Source organism: Phyllobates terribilis, unplaced genomic scaffold, assembly GCF_046119375.1.
Source record: "Phyllobates terribilis strain yellow unplaced genomic scaffold, ASM4611937v1 Scaffold_12__6_contigs__length_324123572, whole genome shotgun sequence".
NCBI classification, from domain to species: Eukaryota; Metazoa; Chordata; class Amphibia; order Anura; family Dendrobatidae; genus Phyllobates; species Phyllobates terribilis.
In genome coordinates, this window is record NW_027362772.1 from 6251000 (window position 1) to 6275090 (window position 24091).

A 24091-nucleotide genomic window follows, 5' to 3' on the forward strand; every position below is an offset into this window, starting at 1 on the left:
TATGGAGCGGAGCCGCGCGTGTACGAGGCGTACGGAGCGGAGCCGTGCGTGTGCGAGGTGTACGGAGCGGAGCCGCGTGTGTACGAGGTGTACGGAGCAGAGCCGCGCGTTTACGGAGCGGAGCCGCATGTGTACGAGGTGTACGGAGCCGAGCCGCGCGTGTACGAGGTGTACGGAGCCGAGCCGCGCGTGTACGAGGTGTACGGAGCCGAGCCGCGTATGTACGAGGTGTATGGAGCGGAGCCGCGTATGTACGAGGTGTATGGAGCGAAGCCGCGTGTGTACGAGGTGTACGGAGCGGAGCCGCCTGTGTACGAGGTGTACTGAGTGTAGCCACACGTATACGAGGCCTACAGAACGGAACCACCCGTGTACGAAGTGTACGGAGCATAGCAGTGCGTGTACGAGGTGAACGGAGCGGACCCGTGTGTGTACGAGGTGTACGGAGCTATCTGTCTGTCACCTTACACATGCCCTCCGTTCCTCCATAATCCAAATCTCGCACCGCAGTCTTAAATACTTCTCCAGTGCTGCGCCTGTTCTCTGGAATGCACTTCCCCTGACAATCTGACTGATACCTAGCCTCCACGTTTTTAAGCAAGCTTTAACCCCTTTCTGATGTGGGGCGTAATAATACGTACCTGGGCGTTATTGATCGGGTACGTATTATTACGCCCCGGCGATCGCCCGCTGTGTGGGAGCGATTGCCGCCGATTGTCAGCTGATTGTGACAGCTGACTCCCGTTACTATGTTTCAGGAGCGGTCCCGCACCGCTCCCGACACATTAACCTGGAAATGCTGCGATCGAAGTAGATTGCAGCATTTCCGGAGTAGGCAGAGGTAAGAGCGCCCCTCTTACCTTGGATCGGAGACCCCGTGCCATGATGACCCGATGTCATCTTGACCAGGGTTCCCCAACTCCAGTCCTCAAGGCCCACCAACAGGTCATGTTTTCAGGATTTCCTTAGTATTGCACAGGTGATGTAACTATTGCCTGTGCTGATGATGGAATTATCACCTGTGCAATACTAAGGAAATCCTGAAAACATGACCTGTTGGTGGGCCTTGAGGACTGGAGTTGGGGAACCCTGATCTTGACGACATCCGGGTCACCAGGCATCAGGAAGTTAGATATATCATGCATAGTGCATGATCTACCTAACTTCTGTCTGCAGGGCTGATAGCCTGCATGGCATAATGATGCTGCTGCTGCATCCCTATGCTATGTGTTATGTTCTGCTACCAGAGCTAAGGAAAGAGAGGAAATCTGTCCCTACGATAGAACTCAGCTGAATCCCTACGATGTAACAGGGAACCTGATCCTGCGATCAGACCTGCTAAAGTCCTAAGCTAGTCTGTACGGAGACCTATAGATGTGGGGAAGGAATCCCTACAAGTACTAAGGACTGGGAGGAAAATGGGACACCTCCTAACAGAAATAGTAGCAGACAGACAAACAAACAAAATATATAGAACACTGAGGTCCGTAGACCAAGCAAACTAACAGAGTTAGATACAGAGCACAGGCTAGCTAGAAAGTAGTTATACAATGAAGTCCAGCAAAGCCAGAAGGGCGGAGCAGGATTAAATAGGCCAACGAGGTCATGTGACCAGCAAAGGAAAAAACCTAAGAGCAAGGTTCTAACACTATGCAAGTGATCAGCCTGCAAAAAATGAAAGTCCCATAGTGGGACAAAGTGTAAAAGTGAAAGAAAGTGAAAAATATAAAAAAAAAAAGAAGAAAAAATAATCCAAAAAAATAAAAATATACTGTACCCATAAATAAATATTATTATTAGTGATGAGCGAGTGTGCTCGCCCCTGCTCGGTACTCGCCCGAGCATCTCACTGCTTGAGATGCTCGGCACTCGACAAATATTTCCGGGGTTGCTTGGCGGGAGCTGGGGTCCTCTTCTGCATGTTTGGCGCTCTTCACAGAGCCAATGAACATTAAGGGATTGCCTGCCACACACTGTAATGCCGCAGCCATCTTGGTTGTGGGCATTACAGTAATTGGCTGGCCGCACAGCATCATCAGGTGTATATAAGACCGGGTGCCGCCATGCTCGTCACAGTCTACCCCGGAATCAGACCGTGTAGGGAGAGGTGTCAGGGAGAGATTTGCTTGTTTAGAGTTAATATAGGTATTCCACAACATACAGGGTGGTCCAAAAGTAGGTGGACAGAAAGTATAATAAGTAGTGTTGAGCGAGCATGCTTGACACTGCTCGTTACTCGCCCGAGCATCACGCTACTCGGGATGTTCGGCGAGCACCGAGCATTTCCGGGTTACTAGGGCGGGAGCTCGGGTCTCCGCCCTGCAAGTTTCACGCTCTTTACAGAGCCAATGAACATGCAGGGATTGCCAGCCAGACACTGTAATGCCGCAGCCATGTTGTTTGTGGGCATTACAGTGATTGGCTGGCCGCACAGCATCACCTTGTGTATTTAAAACCGGGCGCCACCATCTTGGACACAGTCGCTCCGGATCAGACAGTGTAGGGTCAGTGCTGCTGAGCTAGGGAGAGATTTATACTCCGAAATAGTTAGTGTAGGGTCTCTAAAGCCTGCAAAATCAAACAAACAGTCCTTCTCAGGACTAATATCCATCCCAGATATCAGGCAGGCAGGCTGTACAGGAGACGCAGTGGTTATACCAGCAAATGCTGCATTACAGTCCTGTGTGCTCCTGTTGGTCAAATTGCTAGACTTATCACCCCGGTCTCAGGGGCCAGGAAAAAAATATGTTTTTTTTCATCTAAATCCTGTATTTTTTTTTTTCCTCAGTTGGACTGTCCAAGTACGCGTCTTATTAACCTTTTGGTATCCCCCCCCCCCCCCAAAACAAAAAAATGAGTGTGTCTGTGACTGTTCAGACACCAATATATCTGTTTAAAAGAGTCTGGTGTAGGCCAGAAAAATATAACTGTGGTTTTGCAGTTCCATGGGTCAAATCTCTGTATTATCTGGTTTTTGGCATTTTTTGCTGTAAAAAAAACTGTAATAGTGTCTCCCTGACTGGTTAGACACCAATATATCTGTTTAAAAGAGTCTGGTGTAGGCCAGAAAAATATAACTGTGGTTTTGCAGTTCCACGGGTCAAATCTCTGTATTATCCTGTTTTTGGCATTTTTTGCCGTAAAAAAAACTGTAATAGTGTCTCCCTGACTGGTCAGACACCAATATATCTATTTAAAAAAGTCTAGTGTAGGCCCGAAAAATATAACTGTGGTTTTGCAGTTCCACGGGTCAAATCTCTGTATTATCCTGTTTTTGGCATTTTTTTGCCGTAAAAAAAAACCTGTAATAGTGTCTCCCTGACTGGTCCGACACCAATATATCTGTTTAAAAGAGTCTGGTGTACGCCACATAACTATAACTGTGGTTTTGCAGTTCCACGGGTCAAATCTCTGTATAATCCTGTTTTTGGCATTTATTGCCGTAAGAAAAAACAGTAATAGTGTCTCCCTGACTGGTCAGACACCAATATATCTGTTTAAACGAGTCTGGTGTAGGCCAGAAAAATATAACTGTGGTTTTGCAGTTCCACGGGTCAAATCTCTGTATTATCCTGTTTTTGGCATTTTTTGCCATAAAAAAAACTGTAATAGTGTTTCCCTGACTGGTCAGACACCAATATATCTGTTTAAAAGAGTCTGGTGTAGGCCAGAAAAATATAACTGTGGTTTTGCAGTTCCACGGGTCAAATCTCTGTATTATCCTGTTTTTGGCATTTTTTGCCGTAAGAAAAAACCTGTAATACTGTCTCCCTGACTGGTCAGACACCAATATATCTGTTTAAACGAGTCTGGTGTAGGCCAGAAAAATATAACTGTGGTTTTGCAGTTCCACGGGTCAAATCTCTGTATTATCCTGTTTTTGGCATTTTTTGCCATAAAAAAAAACTGTAATAGTGTCTCCCTGACTGGTCAGACACCAATATATCTGTTTAAAAGAGTCTGGTGTAGGCCAGAAAAATAGAACTGTGGTTTTGCAGTTCCACGAGTCAAATCTCTGTATTATCCTGTTTGTGGCATTTTTTGCCATAAAAAAAACTGTAATAGTGTCTCCCTGACTGGTCAGACACCAATATATCTGTTTAAAAGAGTCTGGTGTAGGCCAGAAAAATATAACTGTGGTTTTGCAGTTCCACGGGTCAAATCTCTGTATTATCCTGTTTTTGATATTTTTTGCCATAAAAAAAACTGTAATAGTGTCTCCCTGACTGGTCAGACACCAATATATCTGTTTAAAAGTGTCTGGTGTAGGCCAGAACAATATAATTGTGGTTTTGCAGTTCCACGGGTCAAATCTCTGTATTATCCTGTTTTTGCCATTTTTTGCCTTAAAAAAAACTGTAATAGTGTCTCCCTGACTGGTCAGACACCAATTTATCTGTTTAAAAGAGTCTAGTGTAGGCCAGAAAAAAATAACTGTGGTTTTGCAGTTCCACGGGTCAAATCTCTGTATTATCCTGTTTCTGCCATTTTTTGCCGTAAAAAAAAAACTGTAATAGTGTCTCCCTGACTGGTCAGACACCAATATATCTGTTTAAAAGAGTCTGGTGTACGCCACTTAACTATAACTGGGGCTTTGCATTTCCATGGTTCAAATCTCTATATTATCCACTTTTGGGCCTTTTTTACATAAAAAACAGTTTGAGTGTGTCGCTGACTGTTGAGCCCCAAATATATCTATTTAAAAAAGTCTGGTATACGCCAGTAAATTAGAACTGTGGTTTTGCAGTTCCACAGTTCAAATCTCTGTATTATCTAGCTTTTGGTATTTTTTACGTAAAGAAAAACAGTAATAGTGTCTCCATGATTGTTCAGACACAAATATATCTGTTTGAAAGATTCTGGTGTACGCCACATAACTATAACTGTGGTTTTGTATTTCCACGGTTCAAATCTCTGTATTATCCACTTTAGGGCCTTTTTTACATTAAAAAAAAAACAATTTGAGTGTGTCGCTGACTGTTCAGCCCCAAATACACTACAGACCAAAAGTTTGCAAACACCTCATTTAAAGATTTTTCTGTATTTTCCTGACTATGAAAATTGTACATTCACACTGAAGGCATCAAAACGATGAATTAACACATGTGGAATTATATACTTAACAAAAAAGTGTGAAACAACTGAAAATATGTCTTATATTCTAGGTTCTTCAAAGTAGCCACCTTTTGCTTTGATGGCTGCTTTGCACACTCTTGGCATTCTCTTGATGAGAGGGTAGTCACCGGAAATGGCTTTCACTTCACAGGTGTGCCTTGTCAGGTTTAATAAGTGGGATTTCTTGCCTTATAAATGGGGTTGGGACCATCAGTTGTGTTGTGCAGAAGTCAGGTGGATACACAGCTGATAGTCCTACTGAATAGACTGTTAGAATTTGTATTATGGCAAGAAAAAAGCAGCTAATTAAAGAAAAACGAGTGGCCATCATTACTTTAAGAAATGATGGTCCAACTAAACGCAAACCAGATGTTATTCCATCTGGTTTGCGTTTAGTTGGACCATCATTTATTTTTCAACAGGACAATGACCTCAAACACAACTCCAGGCTGTGTAAGGGCTATTTGACCAAGAAGGAGAGTGATGGGGTGCTTCGCCAGATGACCTGGCCTCCACAGTCACCAGACCTGAACCCAATCGAGATGGTTTGGGGTGAGCTGGACCGCAGAGTGAAGGAAAAAGGGCCAACAAGTGCTAAGCATCTCTGGGAACTCCTTCAAGATTGTTGGAAGACCATTTCCAGTGACTACCTCTTGAAGCTTATCAAGAGAATGCCAAGAGTGTGCAAAGCAGTCATCAAAGCAAAAGGTGGCTACTTTGAAGAACGTAGAATATAAGACATATTTTCAGTTGTTTCACACTTTTTTGTTAAGTATATAATTCTACATGTGTTAATTCATAGTTTTGATGCCTTCACTGTGAATGTACAATTTTCATAGTCAAGAAAATACAGAAAAATCTTTAACCCCTTAACAACATTTGACGTACTAATACGCGTCTGTGCCCTGGGACTTAAGAGCCAGACCCGTATTAGTACGTCATGGCGATCGCGCGCGCACACAGGCTGTGCGGGCGCGATCGCCGCCGGGTGTCAGCTGATTGTCACAGCTGACACCCGATACTATGTGCAGGGAGCGGTCCTGCACCGCTCCCAGCACATTAACCCCCGCGATGCTGCGATCGAAGTCGATCGAAGTCGATCGCAGCATTGCGGGGGCAAGGGGAGGTGATCGCAGATACTCACCTCCTCTTCCGGCTTCCAGCGCTGTCTGCAATGGCTTCCCGGGTGTTGCCATGACGACCCGATGTCGTCATGACAACATCCGGGTCACCAGACAGCAGGGAGATTGTTTGGACATGCGCAGTGCATCTCCAAACAATCTTCTCCCTATCCAGCGCTGACAGCCTGCATGGCACAGGGATGGTGCTGCATTCCTGTGCCATGCAGGCGATCAGAGAAAAAAAAGTGAAAGTCCCAGAGTGGGACAAAGTAATAAAGTATATAAACTTTCAGAAAGTGAAAAAAAAAAAAATGTGCAAAAATATTTAAAAAAAAAATAAAAAAAATAATCCACCAAAAATAAAAATATAATGTACCCGTCAATAAATATTATTATAAAAAAAAAAACAATAAAAGTACACATATTTGGTATCGCCACGTCCGGAACAACCTGACCTATAAAACTGTCCCACTAGTTAACCCCTTCAGTGAACACAGTAAAAAAAAAAAAAAAATGAAGCAAAAAACAATGCTTTATCACCATACTGCCAAACAAAAAATGGAATAACACGCAATCAAAAAGACAAATATAAATAAGAATGGTACCGCTGAAAACATCATCTCGTCCCGCAAAAAACAAGCCACCATACAGCTCCATCAGCCGAAAAATAAAAAAGTTATAGCTCTCAGAATAAAGCTATGCTAAAAAATAATTTTTTCTATAAAATTGCTTTTATTATGTAAAAGCGCCAAAACATAGAAATACAATATAAATGTGGTACCGCTGTAAACGTACTGACCCGAAGAATAAAGCTACCTCATCAATTTTACCACACGCGGAACAGAATAAAAAAAAATAAAAAAAAACAATTCCTGAATTGTTGGTTTTTGTTTATTCTGCCTCCCAAAAATCGGAATAGAAAGCGATCAAAATATGTCACGTGCCTGAAAATGGCACCAATAACAACGTCAACTCATCCCGCAAAAAACGAGCCGTCACATGACTGTCTGGAAAAATCTGGAAAAATTATAGCTCTCAAAATATAGCGATGCAAAAACTAGATTTTACAAAAAATGCGTCTTTTAGTGTGTGACAGCTGTCAGTCATAAAAACCCCATATGATTCTGGTATTGCTGTAATCACACCGACCCGAAGAATAAAGTCGTCTAATCACTTATACCGCACGATGAACGGCGTCAAAAATAAACTCTTGGGTTAGGATTGGGCTAGGGTTAGGGCTGGGTTTGGGGATAGGGTTGTGCTAGGGTTAGGGTTGTGCTAGGGTTAGGGTTGTGCTAGGGTTAGGGTTGTGCTAGGGTTAGGGTTAGGGTTGGGGTTAGGGTTGTGATGGGGTTGGGATTTTTTTCAAAAGTAAGAAAAAAAGATGACGATATGGCGACTAGTGTTGAGCGCAAGTGCTCGCTACTTGAGTTTGCATCGGGTGCTCTGATATGCATTGAGTATCGTGGGTATTTGAGTGACATGCTCGAGTCTCTGCCCCATATGCTTCGCGGCCAAAAAAACTTTACGGGGATTGCCTGCCATGCACGAGCGATCCCCGCATGTTTTTTTTGGGTGTCTAATTACCGTGAAACATGCGGAGCAGGGACTCGAGCATGTCACTCGAGCACACGCTGTACATGGTGCATACCTGAGTACCCGATGCAAACTCAAGTAGCAAGCACTTTCGCTCAAGACTAATGACAACTTATTCAATATGATGACCTAATGTAAACAACTTCTATGTCGTACTTCTGGGTTCAAAATGTTCACTATACACCTTAATAAAATCCTTGAGGGGTATAGTTTCCAAAATGGGGTCACTTGTGGGGGAGCTCCACTGTTTAGGCACATCACGGGCTCTCCAAACGCGACATGGTGTCCGCTAACAAATTGAATGGAAAATCGGCTCAAATTGTTAGCGGACGCCATGTTGCGTTTGGAGAGCCCCTGTGTGCCCAAACAGATAGGTGCCTTGGGGGGTCTAGTTTCCAAAATGGGGTCACTTGTGGGGGAACTCCAATGTTTGGGCTCTCCAAACGCAACATGGTGTCCGCTAACAATTTGAGCCGATTTTCCATTCAATTTGTTAGCGGATACTATGTTGCATTTGGAGAGTCCCTGTGTGCCCAAACATTGGAGCTCCCCCACAAGTGACCCCATTTTGGAAACTAGACCCCCCAAGGCACCTATCTAGATGCATAGTGAGCACTTGGAACCCCTAGGTGCTTCACAAATTGATTCGTAAAAATGAAAAAGTGAAAAAATGGGGTCACTTGTGGGGGAGCTCCAATGTTTGGGCACACAGGGGCTCTCCAAACGCAACATGGTGTCCGCTAACAATTTGAGCCGACAATTTGTTAGCGGATACCATGTTGCATTTGGAGTGACCCCATTTTGGAAAATTGGCCTGGTCATTAACGTGCAAACCACCCTCGGGGCTTAAGGGGTTAAATGAGAAGGTGTGTCCAAACTTTTGGTCTGTACTGTATATCTATTTTAAAAAGTCTGGTATACGCCAGTAAATTAGAACTGTGGTTTTGCAGTTCCACGGTTCAAATTTCTGTATTATCCAGCTTTTGGTATTTTTTCCGTAAAGAAAAACAGTAATAGTGTCTCCATGATTGTTCAGCCCCAAATATATCTGTTTAAACGATTCTGGTGTAGGCCAGAGAAATCGAACTGTGGTTTTCCTCTTCCACGGTTCTAATCTTCTTTTTATTACCCTTTTTCCATTGATAGTGTGAGTGTAAGCTATTTTACTTAATTTACAATGGGCAAGGCGCGTGGCAAGGGACGTGGAACTGGACGTTCTGGTGATGGTGCATGTAGAGGATGGGGCCGTGGCCAAGGTGAAAATGTGCCACAACCAACAGCCACATCTTCTCACTCCCAGTACTTGACCGAATTACTAGGGAAGCACACAACAACACCAGTATTGGGAACTGATCAGTGTGCACAGGTTATTAATTGGATAGCAGATAATACTTCCAGTTACCTGGGCACCACCACCTCCCGTCTGTCTTCCACACGGTCAAGTTTTAGTAGCCGTGAGTCTCGACCGCATACTCCTCCTCACCCTGATGCTCCTTCCTTCCACCATGCCGAGTGTCGTCAGACAGCAACTGATCCCACACTTGGACACTCTGAAGAGCTGTTCACTGGTCCATTTCCATATTTGTGCCTCTCGCCTGCTCCGCTTGAAGTGGTGGAAGAGGAGATCCCATGTAGCGATGCCCAAATATTTGAACAGCCATGGCCACAGGAAGTCGACGCTGGCAATTTGTCACAAGAGGTGGACGATGACGAGACACAATTGCCACGAAGTGAGGAGGAGCATCGTGGTGCGCAAGTGGAAGAGGAGGAGGTGGTGGATGATCTAGTAACTGACCCAACGTGGCAGGAGGACACGCAGAGCGAGGCCAGCAGCACACAGGGGGAGGGAGGCAGAGTACCCCAACAGGCAGGAAGAAGCAGTGTGGTGGCCGCACACAGAAGGTGGGCAACAGTTCCCCTGTAACACCAACACGAGGGACATTGCCAGTACAACCGGTAGGTCTTCCAGAGTCTGGAATTTTTTTAAAGACTCGGCTGATAACCCCAAAAAGGCCATTTGTACCACCTGCCATGCCAGCATCAGCAGGGGTGACAAAACTACCAGCCTGACCACCACCAGCATGATCAGGAACATGGCAGCAAAGCACCCGACTTTGTGGGGCGAACCCCAGGGTCCACGACCAGTGTCAGCGGGTGTCACCACTGCTTCTTCCGCTGTTGTGCGTGTAATAGAACCCCCTGTTGTGCGTGCAAGGCAATCCCCTGTCCATACTGCATGCAAAGATGCCCCCTCCTCTCAGTCTTCACTTGTTATGGCAGTTTCTCAAGAAACAGCATCAATGTCCACGTCCCACTGCAGCGTTCAATTGTCCATATCCCAGAGCTTTGAACGAAAGCGCAAATTCGCAGCCAACGCCCATCAGGCCACAGTCCTAAATTCGCACATTTCACGACTGCTTGCGTTGGAAATGCTACCTTTTAGGCTGGTGGAGACGGAATCCTTCTGCAACCTTATGGCGGTGGCCGTCCCTTGGTACTCGGTCCCCAGCCGACACTATTTTGCCCGGTGTGCCATCCCCGCACTACACAAACACGTGTCCCAAAACATCTGCCATGCCCTCAACAAAGCAGTCACTGGGAGAGTCAACCTGACAACGGACGCGTGGACAAGTGCTTGTGGCCAGGGACGGTACATCTCCCTGACGGCATACTGGGTAAACATAGTGGAAGCCGGGACCCAGTCGGACCTTGGGACGGAACACATCCTCCCCACACCGAGGATTGCGGGCCCTATGTCAGTCAGAGTTGCCCCCACAGTGTACAGCTCCTGCGCATCATCCTCCTCCTCCTCCTCATGTTCAGCCTCCATCTCAGATATCACCACATTAGTTACAAGCTGGAAGCACTGCAGTACTGCCTCAGCCAAGCGGCAACAGGCTGTACTGAAACTCATAAGCTTAGGTGATAAACCACACACTGCTTGTGAGTTGTGGACAGCTGTGAAAGAGCAGGCAGATCTGTGGCTGAGACCGCTGAACATACATCCAGGCATGGTCGTGTGTGACAATGGCCGTAACCTGGTGGCGGCTCTGAGGCGAGGCGAGATCACACACGTACCATGCCTGGCTCATGTGCTTAACCTCGTGGTTCAGCGGTTTCTTAAATCGTACCCCGAGTTGCCAGATCTGCTCGTCAAAGTACGCCGCCTGTCAGCTCATTTTTGCATGTCAGCTACAGCTTCCGCCGCCCTTGCTGTGTTGCAGCAGCGTTTGCAGCTTCCGTCACACCGACTGGTGTGTGATGTCCCCACACGTTGGAACTCTACCCTCCACATGTTGCAAAGGATTTGTGAGCAGAAGAGAACAGTTGTGGAGTACCAGCTGCAACAAGGCCATCAATATTCAGGTCAGACTCCACACATAAGACCTCAAGAGTGGACCTGGATGTCTGACATATGTACCATCCTGACAAACATCATTAGAGTCAGCATCCCACTTGTCTGTCTTTTGAAACGCTCTCTGCAGAGAATTAAAGAGGAGGCATTGCAGCCAGAGTATGATGAGATGGATCAAGAGATTACACACAACCCAGCCTCATCTCATCCCAACGTGCATTGGGGGACAATGAGGGAGAGGAGGAGGAGGAAGAACAGGAGCTGGTATCATGTGCTTTAGACGGTAGTACCTGTACAACTGTCATACCGTCGGTTCAGCGTGGGTGGCCTGAGGACAGGGGGGAGGAGGAGGAGGAGGAGAGCATAGTCAGTCGTCATCCTGGTGAGGACACGGAAGTCTTGCCCGTTACCAGTCTGGCACGCATGGCTGACTTTATGTTACGCTGCCTTAACCGTGACCCTCGTGTTGTCAAAATGTTGGGTGACAGTCATTACTGCTTGGTGACACTTTTAGACCCCCACTACAAGGAGAACTTTCACTCTCTTATTCCTGAGGTGGAGAGGTCTACAAAAATGGGGCAGTACCAGAAGGCCCTTGCTGCAGAACTGTTAAAAAATTCCCATCTGAACACGCTAGCGCCAGAGGTCACAGTTCGCTGCCCAACCAAGACGTACAGGCGAGAGAGATGCAACTCCAATCCAGCAGAGGCAGGGGATCACTGTCAACCTTCTGGGACAGTTTTCTGAGACCCGCCCAGCTTACAGGCCCTGAGGCGCGGGGTACTCTCACAAGGAGTGGAAAGTTTCAAAAGATGGTGAGGGAGTACCTTGCCGACCGTACCAGCGTCCTCCGTGATTCCTCTGTGCCTTTTAATTATTGGGTATCCAAGCTGTACACTTAGAATGAACTCGCTCTACACGCCTTGGAGGTCCTGGCCTGCCCTGCCGCTAGCGTGTTATTGGAGCGTGTTTTTAGTGCCGCTAGGGGAATTATAACTGATAAGCGCACTTGCCTGTCAACTGACAATGCTGACAAGCTGACTCTTATCAAAATGAACAAGGGCTGGATTGGGCCAGACTTCTCATCACCACCAAATGACAGCAGAATAACATAAAGTCAAATCCACTGTGTTATTTCGGTGAGGTGTATTCCCATGCACCGCTTCACACCCACATATGGGTATACGCTTCCTCATTTCGGCTGTATTTTGCTCTTCTCCTTATCCTCAGCCTCCATCACCACTATACCACCAGGGTGACCGTGGTCCGTGTTGCCAGCATTGCAAGTTCCTCCATCCTAATTTTTGGCAGCTTTTGCTTGGAAGGCATAAGCAAATACTATGGGAGACCCACTCCCCAATAATGGGAATAATGTTTTTAATATGCTGTACTGCATGGCTCTTGTAAGGGGCATTGCAAGTTCCTCCATCCTAATTTTTGGCAGCTTTTGCTTGGAAGGCATAAGCTATGACTATGGGAGACCCACTCCCCAATAATGGGAATAATGTTTTTAATATGCTATACTGCATGGCTCTTGTAAGGGGCATTGCAAGTTCCTCCATCCTAATTTTTGGCAGCTTTTGCTTGGAAGGCATAGGCAAAGACTATGGGAAACCCACTCCCCAATAATGGGAATAATGTTTTTAATATGCTGTACTGCATGGCTCTTGTAAGGGGCATTGCAAGTTCCTCCATCCTAATTTTTGGCAGCTTTTGCTTGGAAGGCATAAGCTATGACTATGGGAGACCCACTCCCCAATAATGGGAATAATGTTTTTAATATGCTATACTGCATGGCTCTTGTAAGGGGCATTGCAAGTTCCTCCATCCTAATTTTTGGAAGCTTTTGCTTGGAAGGCATAAGCAAATACTATGGGAGACCCACTCCCCAATAATGGGACTTATGTTTGTAATATGCTGTACTGCATGGCTCTTGTAAGGGGCATTGCAAGTTCCTCTGTCCTAATTTTTGGCAGCTTTTACTTGGAAAGCATAGGCTAAGACTATGGGAGACCCACTCACCAATAATGGGAATGTTTTTAATATGCTGTACTGCATGGCTCTTGTAAGGGGCATTGCAAGTTCCTCCGTCCTAATTTTTGGCAGCTTTTGCTTGGAAGGCATAGGCAAAGACTATGGGAGACCCACTCCCCAATAATGGGAATAATGTTTTTAATATGCTGTACTGTATGGCTCTTGTAAGGGGCATTGCAAGTTCCTCCGTCCTAATTTTTGGCAGCTTTTGCTTGGAAGGCATAGGGAAAGACTATGGGAGACCCACTCCCCAATAATTGGAATAATGTTTTTAATATGCTGTACTGCATGGCTCTTGTAAGGGGCATTAAAATCGTCTTGTTAAGCTACTGCGACCTCCACGTCTCTTCCAAGGGTCATTGATATTGTCTTTTTATTCCACTGGGACTTCCACGTCTCTTCCATGGGGCATTGATATTGTCATTTTATTCCACTGTGACCTCCACCATGTTAGAACCTTGCTCTTAGGTTTTTTCCTTTGCTGGTCACATGACCTTGTTGGCCTATTTAATCCTGCTCCGCCCTTCTGGCTTTGCTGGACTTCATTGTATAACTACTTTCTAGCTAGCCTGTGCTCTGTATCTAACTCTGTTAGTTTGCTTGGTCTACGGACCTCTATGTTCTATATATTTTGTTTGTTCGTCTGTCTGCTACTATTTCTGTTAGGAGGTGTCCCATTTTCCTCCCAGTCCTTAGTACTTGTAGGGATTCCTTCCCCACATCTATAGGTCTCCGTACAGACTAGCTTAGGACTTTAGCAGGTCTGATCGCAGGATCAGGTTCCCTGTTACATCGTAGGGATTCAGCTGAGTTCTATCGTAGGGACAGATCTCCTCTCTTTCCTTAGCTCTGGTAGCAGAACATAACACACCACTCTTCCAAGGGGCATTAAAACCGTCTTGTTAAGCTACTGTGACCTCCACGTCTCTTCCACGGGGCATTGATATTGTCATTTTATTCCACTGTAACCTCCACCACTCTTCCAAGGGGCATTAAAACCATCTTGTTAAGCTACTGTGACCTCCACATCTCTTCCAAGGGGCATTAAAACCATCTTGTTAAACCACTCTGAACTCCACAGCTCTTCCAAGGGGCATTAAAACTGTCTTGTTAAGCTACTGTGACCTCCGCGTCTCTTCCAAGGGGCATTAAAACCGTCTTGTTAAACCACTCTGAACTCCACAGCTCTTCCAAGGGGCATTGAAATGTTGTTTTTAATTACCTCTAACCTCTGACCTCCATGTCACTTCCAAGGGTCATTGGAGTGCCTCGAAATTTTTGGTAGGCATTGCACTCACTGTATGCCCTATAACTGTGTAGCTGAACCGCTCCTTTTGGTACAGAAACATATCCTACCAGACATGTGTGGTTGACTGGCCTGATAATGATGAGAATGGTCCCCGTTCCTCCTGCTCTTTATGATTTGCCACCACCTCATCCATCATTCATCACCTGAAGCTTTGTTTTAACGGGAGTCATAGAACTGGGATAGTAGCAGGAAAACATCCAGCAATCCTCGGAGGAGGTAGGATATGCGCCAAAACGCTGACCACCTCAGTCCTAGCAGCTACTACATACATGCGCTTTCATTCCAAGGAACAGAAAGCTAAGGAGATGGATGGCCTCATGATCATGAATAATTTACTCGTTGTGTAGGAGGCCGACCACTGCTGCTGTCTACCTTCTGAACTTTGTGTTGAAGCCTGATTGACCCAGGACCTGCAATCCTCTATGTCTGGAGGACGTGTTGCATCCCAGTGTCCAACTGTGTCCCGGCTTCCACAATATTAACCCAGTGTGAAGGCGTCAGTGAGATCGACCATCCCTGGCCACATTCACTTGTCCACGTGTTTGTGGTTAGGCTGTCCTTCCCACTAAATGCACTGGGGAGGGCACAGGTAATGTTTTGGTATGCGCGCTGGTGTATGAGGCGCACCGGGACAAATAAGGGCGGCTGGGGACCGTTTATGGACACCCGGCCGCCCCCTGGCGGCTGGGGACCAAGCGTGGACACCCGGCCGCTGGGCGGCTGGGGACTGAGTATGGATACCAGGCCGCCGACGCAGCCATGACGTGGTGGCCAGATACCGCCTCCACATGCCTAAAAGGCCTAATTTCAAGTGCAAGCAAGCAGTATGGTATTGCAGCCTGGGGGTGGGTGGGTGGCAGGCTGCATACTTGTGCTTGCATTGCAAGGGATGGGGGAGGTACAATTGCACACTGCCCTGGGAAAAGGACTTGAACGGGGATAGTTGCAAGTCTGCAACGACAGGTGCAGGGCGGGAGGCATCTTCGCATGTGCCATGAACAGGGGGTTGGCGTGCACACACTACAACGGAATAGGCTGTCCTTCCCACTAAATGCACTGGGGGGGGCACAGGTAATGTTTTGGTATGCGCGCTTGTGTATAAGGCGCACCGGGACAAATAGGGGCGGCTGGGGACTGAATATGGATACCAGGCCGCCGACGCAGCCATGACATGGTGGCCGGCGTCTGCCTCCACAAGCCTAAAAGGCCTCATTTCAGGTGCAAGCAAGCTAGCAGTATGGTATTGCAGCCTGGGGGTGGATGGGTGGCAGGCTGCATACTTACGCTTGCATTCCAAGAAAACAAAGCAGATGCTAACTTCTATCATCATCATCATGCTCCTCACCTTGGCACTCTCAACTCCCCTGATGGAGAAGCCAGGACCCACCGGAGGAGTCTCTGGTTGTCTGGTGGGCTCGTCCAATGCTGCCCTAAAGCAGGCCAGGCTAAGAAAAGTTTTAAATCTAAATAAATGCTCAGACAAAATATACTTCAATCATTAAGTAAAATCATTAAATTTTATTAATCAATCAAAAAATCTACTGACATTGCGACTATACCGAGGGATTTGTCCTGAATCCTAAACGGTATAATACTCGACAGATGACTTTTGGACGGAGATTCAACAACAGGGATCAGGACTTGAAGCAGAATGACGATCTTAAGGTAATCAACTTATCTGACATAGAATTATCCCCTGAACAGATGTCTGTTTTGTCTTTAGGGCTATCTTTTTGCCCTACGGCAGCTTTTGATACCTTTTTGGCTATCAAGGATGTATTTTTGTTTGCTCGCAAACTTCTAAAAAAATGTCATAATAAAAAATTCATAGACAATCCTTTCTCTACAGAGACAGAACTGGAAGCGCTCCGGGTACTAGAGGAATTATTACTTGAGCAAGTTGAATCATCAGGAAGTAAGTTTCCTGATTTTATTAAAAAGAAGTCAATAAGCTTTCTTCCCTTCACACTTAATTCCTCATTGGAAATTTTTGTTAGAATGGTAGTAAATGAACTATATCAGCTCTCTGTTAGAAAACCATATGACAATCTTACTGGGCCACAACGACGAGCTTTATTTGAATTAGCTAATATGAAACAAGTGGTGATTAAACCCGCCGATAAAGGCAGTAACGTCGTTTTATGGGCTGTGGAAGATTATGAGAAGTAAGCCTTTAAACAATTAAATGATACTGTATGTTATCAGAGGTTAGGCTCTGATCCTACTACCACCTGTTAGAACTCTCCTGTTAGTTTTTTTCTATTTTGGTCACGTGACCTGCTGCCTATTTATTCCAGCTCCGCCCTTCTGGCTTTGCTGGACTTCAGTGTTATTTGTCTCTCTATCTAGCCAGGTGCTTTTGTACCTATCTCTCTAGTTCGTTTGGTCCTGTGGACCTCTAAGTACTTTTTGTCTGTTTATCTTTTTGCTCCGCTACAACATCTGCTAGGAGGTGTCCAATTTTGTCCCAGTCCTTAGTTCTTTTAGGGACCCCTCCCTTTATTCTATAGGTCTGCGTTCAGACTAGCTGAGGACGAAGGCTGGTCTGTTCACAAGGAACAGGTCGCCTGCTGCAACGTAGGGAATCAGCTTAGTCTTATTGTAGGGACAGATTCCCTTTCTTTCGTTAGTTCTTGTAGCAGATCATAACACCACCTTCCAAAAATAACTTTTTTCTCTATTGGATGTGGCCTTGGATCATGGATGTATTACGAAATCTGTATGGGAAGGTTTACGTACTTTACATCCTGTTGTACCAACGATATATTTAGATAAACCGCCTGGGAGGCCCATAGTCTCTGGCTGTGGTGGCTTATGTGAGGCAACCTGTAGATTTCTTGATTATTATTTGAAACCGTATGTCTCTGAATTGCCCTCATATATTAAGGACTCGGGGGATGTTTTGCAGCGATTACAGGAAATTACATTTGAACGGAACATGTATCTGGTTAGTGGTGATGTGGAGTCTCTTTATACCTGTATAAATCATCATCATGGTCTGGCGGCAGTTACATTTTTTTTAACTAATAAGGACATGGATGCTAGACTCCAGAAACTAATTCTGGAATTATTGGAATTTGTATCGACTCATAATTATTTTACATTTAAGGATCGTTACTATCTACAACGTCGAGGGGTGGCGATGGAGGTGACTTGTTCCCCCTCATATGCCAACCTCTTTATGGGTTTGTGGGAACGGAACCACATGTTGCCTTACCTTTCTAGTGTATCTGGTCCGTCTGTAATCAGTTGGATGCGATTTATAGACGACGTCCTTTTCATCTGGCAAGGGGATAGGATTGAATTGGATCGGATTTTGAAACATTTAAACACCAACGATTGGAATGTTAAGCTGAGTTTTAACGTCACTCGGGATAGGATTAATTTTCTGGACCTATTGATTACTATTGATCAGTTTGGAACTATCCACAGTAGCATTCATCATAAGGACACTAGTACTAACTCAATATTGCATGCTAACTCAGCACATCCTTTGCACACCATTAGAGCTATCACTAAGGGACAGTTTATTAGAGCTCGCCATATTTGTGGTTCTAATAGTGAATTTGAAGCTCAAGCTAGGACTCTGACGTCTAGATTTTTGCGTCGGGATTATGATATAGGTGTTATTGATCATGGGTACCAACAGGCTAGGGATATGGATCGAAATGTTCTTATCCATAAAAAAACCCTACGCAAAGAGGATTCTAGACTAAGGATCATAACTAACTACCATAGTAGGTGGAGGGATATGACGGCTATAATCAATCATTTTTGGCCCATTTTAAAACAGGATCCTGTGCTTTCAAAATTGATTGAGGATAGACCCCTTATTACTGCGAGAAGGAGCAGAACGATTGGTGAAACTATAACACACAGCCACTATGTAGCTCCAGGATCCAAATTTATTTTTGGGTCTAAGGGACCTAGATGAGGTTCTCAATCATGTGGTGATTGCAATATTTGTTGCTTTATGGTAAAAACTGATGGATTTTCCAACTCTGCTGGCACCCGGACGTATAAGATTGTCCATTCCATTAATTGTAAAACTACAGCTGTCATTTACCATCTCACATGTCCTTGTGGCCTAGTTTATATTGGATTCACTTCAAGGCAATTACGTGTTCGGATACAGGAACACATAAGGGAAATTAAATCTGCAAGGCTTTTGGACCAGGATGGCACCTATAAGCAGGACACTATGAAACTGAAGACATTACCTGCCCATTATCGTAGTCATCATCCACTGGGAATTATAGAAAGGCAAGTCTGTGGTATTGATGTTGTCCATATGGGTATACATGGTGGACATCTTATGAATAGATTGGCCCAGAGGGAGTGTCGTTGGATAACGGCACTTACAACCATGAAGCCACATGGCCTTAATGACCAGTGGGGTTTTTCTAGTTATTTATAATAAATTGGGTTGATCTCTGGTTGCTGCTTCCCTGCATCTTCTTTTATATACACTATTTATTTTATTCATTATGCCCCATATTTGTATACGGATATATATACTTATGTATGTATGCTCTCTGGTAAGCTTAGATGCATGCTTATGACTCGCCCCCTGGGCCGTGGGGCACGCGGAAGCGGGCAATAGGGAGACGCTGGGAGTAGTAGCAGTGGCGGCCCGGTCCCGCGGCTCAGGGTGGTCAGGCCAGTGGTAGTCTGCTACGTGCTTCAGATAATGTCCGACTATGCCACCCGTGGATTGCGGTTATTAGGAACCGCCGCTGCAAGGCAGACCGCTGGGGCTGATGGTGGGTGCAGCTGAGGTGGTGTGACTCCCCACGGGAGGAGTGCAGCCCCAGGGCAGTGTAGTGGATAGTGGGAGTGATGGTAGTGAGAGTCTCAGTACTGATAGTGCTGGAGGAGCGAAAGAGCACACAGACAACGCACTGCAGTCCAATGTCTTTTACTCACAGTTCACGTACTCCGGGTCACTTCCGTCGGCAGTGACCGCCCGAGCCGTGCTGCGTCCACCAGGTGAGGGGCTCGGTCAACTCCCAGGCAGTTCAGGAGCATGGCACAGGACCCCCTTTAATCCTTTCTCTGGCCTGCCTCACCAGTGACCCACTTTTGTCCAGCTGCCGCGGACCTGCGCGGTTAAACGTGGGCCCCGTCCTCCGCTGTCCTATATGGTGCCTTCCTAGCAGGTTTGATGAGGTGTCGCACCAACAAATGATCACGACGACCGGTCTTTGGCTGAGGGTAGTTTCTCCTCCACCAACTTGGGATCCGGTACCCTTAATCTGCCTGACCCTGCACCCTGGATTCTCGTGGTTTCTTAGGGTCCATTCCACCTTCTTGTTCCTGAGCCCTTCTGTTTCTCTGTCTCTCCTTCTCTTTCTCTGTTCCTTTCTGTTCCTTTCTGTTCCGTTCTCTTGGAGCTGAGATGAGCCAAAATCCCAGCTCCCCTTCACCTCCTCCTCGGCCTCTCACTAGGCCCTCCTGGAGTAGAGCTCCTACAGAGCCTCTACTCCCTGTCTTCTCCTCTGGCTGAACTGACTCAGAACTAAGATGGTGCCCACCTTTTATACCTCCCTCTGACCATGAGCCCAGGTGACCAGCAACCAATGGGCTCCTACCTACACTCAGGAACCAACCCCTATCTGCCCCTACAGCACTGGGTGTTCCACCCCCCTCCCCACTCCAGACAGGGACATAGTCGGTCGTGCCTGCACTTCTGTCTAGTGGGAGCACCGTTGAGATGTCCCTCGGAAATGGGGTGTGTGTGCTGTATGCAGCTAACTGAGCCCTGGTCCATACTCCATCCTTACCTGGGAGTGGAATATCACACCTCTGGTATGAGGTGCAATACCCCTGTAGCGGCCGAACCCTCGGGGCGCTATATTCCCCCCTGGTAAAGCACAGCACGTCCTCGGGCTGGAAAAGAGCAAAAACAGATAATTACAGGACATGCAAAAACTTTTTAAAACTTTTCACATCAGAAAACAGGCAACATGGTTCAATTCCCTTTATGGGAAACGCTTTTCTTTTCTTGTCACTATTATAAAACACTTTGCTAATGCCTCTGGAACTCTTTTGTCATATAAAACATCTTGTAAAACATTTGCATTATCACTTAGCAGCATATAAAACTTTCTCATGTAAAACATTTTTAAGTAAAGCACATTCTTGGATTCTTGGATCATGGCCGCGGTGCAACTTGCGACCAGGTAAAGGTGCAACAGTCCAGTAAACTTGTCTTGAGGTAGACGTTGCGGTTTTTGTATAAAACCAGTAGGGGGCGCTTTAGGAAGCGCAACTATGTACAAGGGGTTGACCGCTCTCAGTCCTCGGTCAGTTTTGGGAATGGAATGGCTGCTCACAGTCCTCAGCCTGGTGGGGAATGAGGGGCACACAGGTAACAGTTCAATATTTGTCCCAACGGGGACCACACTTTCAAGACGGGAACAGTCCCAAAAACAGTTCTGATACCCTGACGGGTAACTATGCACACCGGTACGTGGCTACTTACTAGTAGCGGTGTCCTCCATATGCTCCTTCGCCTTGGTAGTCTTCAGGCCCGTCCGGGCCCTCCTGGTACTCAGAGTCCGAGTAGTGCTGTTCCTCCTCCTCTACTACTCTGTGGACGTGGACGGCGTACCATCCCTTCACGCCTTGGTGTCGGGTGTAGGACACCACGTCTCCTGGATATAAATCCCGCCCTCGATGACCTTCTGGCAGGTGGCTCTCTACATCCCTCCTAGTCACGAACACGTCGCTGATGGTCTCAGGGTCTCGGATGAAACCGCAGCCATGTTCCATGTGAAATTTCACGACAGTCCCGGTGACTCGGGGACCGCGGGCAGTTCGGGGATCTCGTCGGGCCTTCATCTTCTGCTCCGCAGTTTGGGCCTGCAGCTTCTCCTGTTTCATGCGCCGCTCCCGCTGCTCCTTCTCGAACACCTCCAGCTGTTGGCGGCAGTACTCCCGTCGACGGGCGGCGTCCGGGGGCGCTAGGCCTTGCGACCGGGCCTGCGATTGTGGCCTGCTGATCACGCCCGGGGTCAGAGGGCACGGCGTGGGGCGGGGCTCGCTGGCGGTATCGATGGCCTGGGAACCAGTTGGTAGCGGTGGAGGCATGGTGTCGATGGCGGGTTCAGGTACGTTGGGCTCCGCAACAGGGTGCAGGGGCAGGTCGGCGGCCCCAGGGTTCGGGGTAGGGGCGTCTCCGTTACCTGCCTCTGCTGTCGCGGCCTCCTCCGCGGCGTCGTCCTCGGCCTCCGCTCTGCTTTCACTGCCCTCGGTGGCTGGTGTGCCGCTGGATGTCGACGGCGCCTCCTGCTGCAGGATCACAGCCCGCCGGGCCATTTCTTCTTTCCACCCGGCAATCACGTCCCGCTGCGCCCGGACCATCCTCCAGTCCAGCTCCTCCAGCGCAGCCCGCACATACTCGGGGTCTTCCTTGGGGAGGTGTGCTAGCAGCTCCGTGAAGCTGCATGGGAATTCGGCCTGCAGCAGGCCACGCGCCAGGGCGCTGGAGCTGGTTCCTGTCTCTACCTTCGGGTGCGGTCTGGTGTGACTGATCCAGACCACCCCCAGCCCCGCAGTTTTCTTCTCTTTCCGCCCCCATGGGGGGTGGTCCTGGGGCATTCTGCTGACAATCACTCTCAGGGGCAGCCCCCCCACGTTGACGGACATTTCTACAGCCGTGCTCATGGTTGTTGGGGGCGGGCTTCCTCTTTGGCGCCATTATGGGACCCGGCCCACGATGGGAGGTGGCCTCCTGTGGTCTTTTGGCGCGCACATTATGGCGCTCGTTCTTCTGGGGCGGGCGCCATCTTTAGTACAGTGAAACAGTCTCTTTTCAGGCGCGCAGTACCCGTTGTTAGCAGGCACGAAATCCTGCCGACTACGCCAAAGCTGACTCGCCCCCTGGGCCGTGGGGCACGCGGAACCGGGCAATAGGGAGACGCTGGGAGTAGTAGTAGTGGCGGCCCGATCCCGCGGCTCAGGGTGGTCAGGCCAGTGGTAGTCTGCTACGTGCTTCAGATAATGTCCGACTACGCCACCCGTGGATTGCAGTTATTAGGAACCGCCGCTGCAAGGCAGACTGCTGGGGCTGATGGTGGGTGCAGCTGAGGTGGTGTGACTCCCCACGGGAGGAGTGCAGCCCCAGGGCAGTGTAGTGGATGGTGGGAGTGATGGTAGTGAGAGTCTCAGTACTGATAGTGCTGGAGGAGCGAAAGAGCACACAGACAACGCACTGCAGTCCAATGTATTTTACTCACAGTTCAGGTACTCCGGGTCACTTCCGTCGGCAGTGACCGCCTGAGCCGTGCTGCGTCCACCAGGTGAGGGGCTCGGTCAACTCCCAGGCAGTTCAGTAGCATGGCACAGGACCCCCTTTAATCCTTTCTCTGGCCTGCCTCACCAGTGATCCACTTTTGTCCAGCTGCCGCGGACCTACGCGGTTAAACGTGGGCCCCGTCCTCCGCTGTCCTATATGGTGCCTTCCTAGCAGGTTTGATGAGGTGTCGCACCAACAAATGATCACGACGACCGGTCTTTGGCTGAGGGTAGTTTCTCCTCCACCAACTTGGGATCCGGTAGCCTTAATCTGCCTGACCCTGCACCCTGGATTCTCGTGGGTTCTTAGGGTCCCTTCCACCTTCTTGTTCCTGAGCCCTTCTGTTTCTCTGTCTCTCCTTCTCTTTCTCTGTTCCTTTCTGTTCCTTTCTGTTCCGTTCTCTTGGAGCTGAGATGAGCCAAAATCCCAGCTCCCCTTCACCTCCTCCTCGGCCTCTCACTAGGCCCTCCTGGAGTAGAGCTCCTACAGAGCCTCTACTCCCTGTCTTCTCCTCTGGCTGAACTGACTCAGAACTAAGATGGTGCCCACCTTTTATACCTCCCTCTGACCATGAGCCCAGGTGACCAGCAACCAATGGGCTCCTACCTACACTCAGGAACCAACCCCTATCTGCCCCTACAGCACTGGGTGTTCCACCCCCCTCCCCACTCCAGACAGGGACATAGTCGGTCGTGCCTGCACTTCTGTCTAGTGGGAGCACCGTTGAGCTGTCCCTCGGAAATGGGGTGTGTGTGCTGTATGCAGCTAACTGAGCCCTGGTCCATACTCCATCCTTACCTGGGAATGGAATATCACACCTCTGGTCTGAGGTGCAATACCCCTGTAGCGGCCAAACCCTCGGGGCGCTACACTTATATATTGTCCTTAGTCATAGGAATATACATAAAGATTTTTAATTGGTTCGTTTAGAATTGTGAGTGTGTTTGTCCATGTTTGATTTAACGCATTTTTTTCTCTCCAGTAGTGTGGCTAGGATTTATGGTCATATTCCTTTAATGGCTCTCCAACTATATCCATATCCTCTTGTTATGAATTTCCTTTGATGATGATATGCTAAAGGAACCACCTATTAGATGTTCTATCTTTCCGGCAACATTGGGACAGCCTTGGCCATGTATTGCTTAATCGTGATTTACATCCTTTTTTATGGATTACAGTACTTTTTGATTTATGTGGACCTGCTATATTGTATACATATCATTGGATGAGCCATTGTTTTTATTATCTTTATGTGTGTAATT

General features: G+C 47.5%; 1 pseudogene; it reads right to left on the reverse strand.

Annotated features, from left to right (window-relative positions):
- Nucleotides 1–24091, reverse strand: part of LOC141171867 (uncharacterized) — a 60619-nt pseudogene that overhangs the window by 21516 nt on the left and 15012 nt on the right.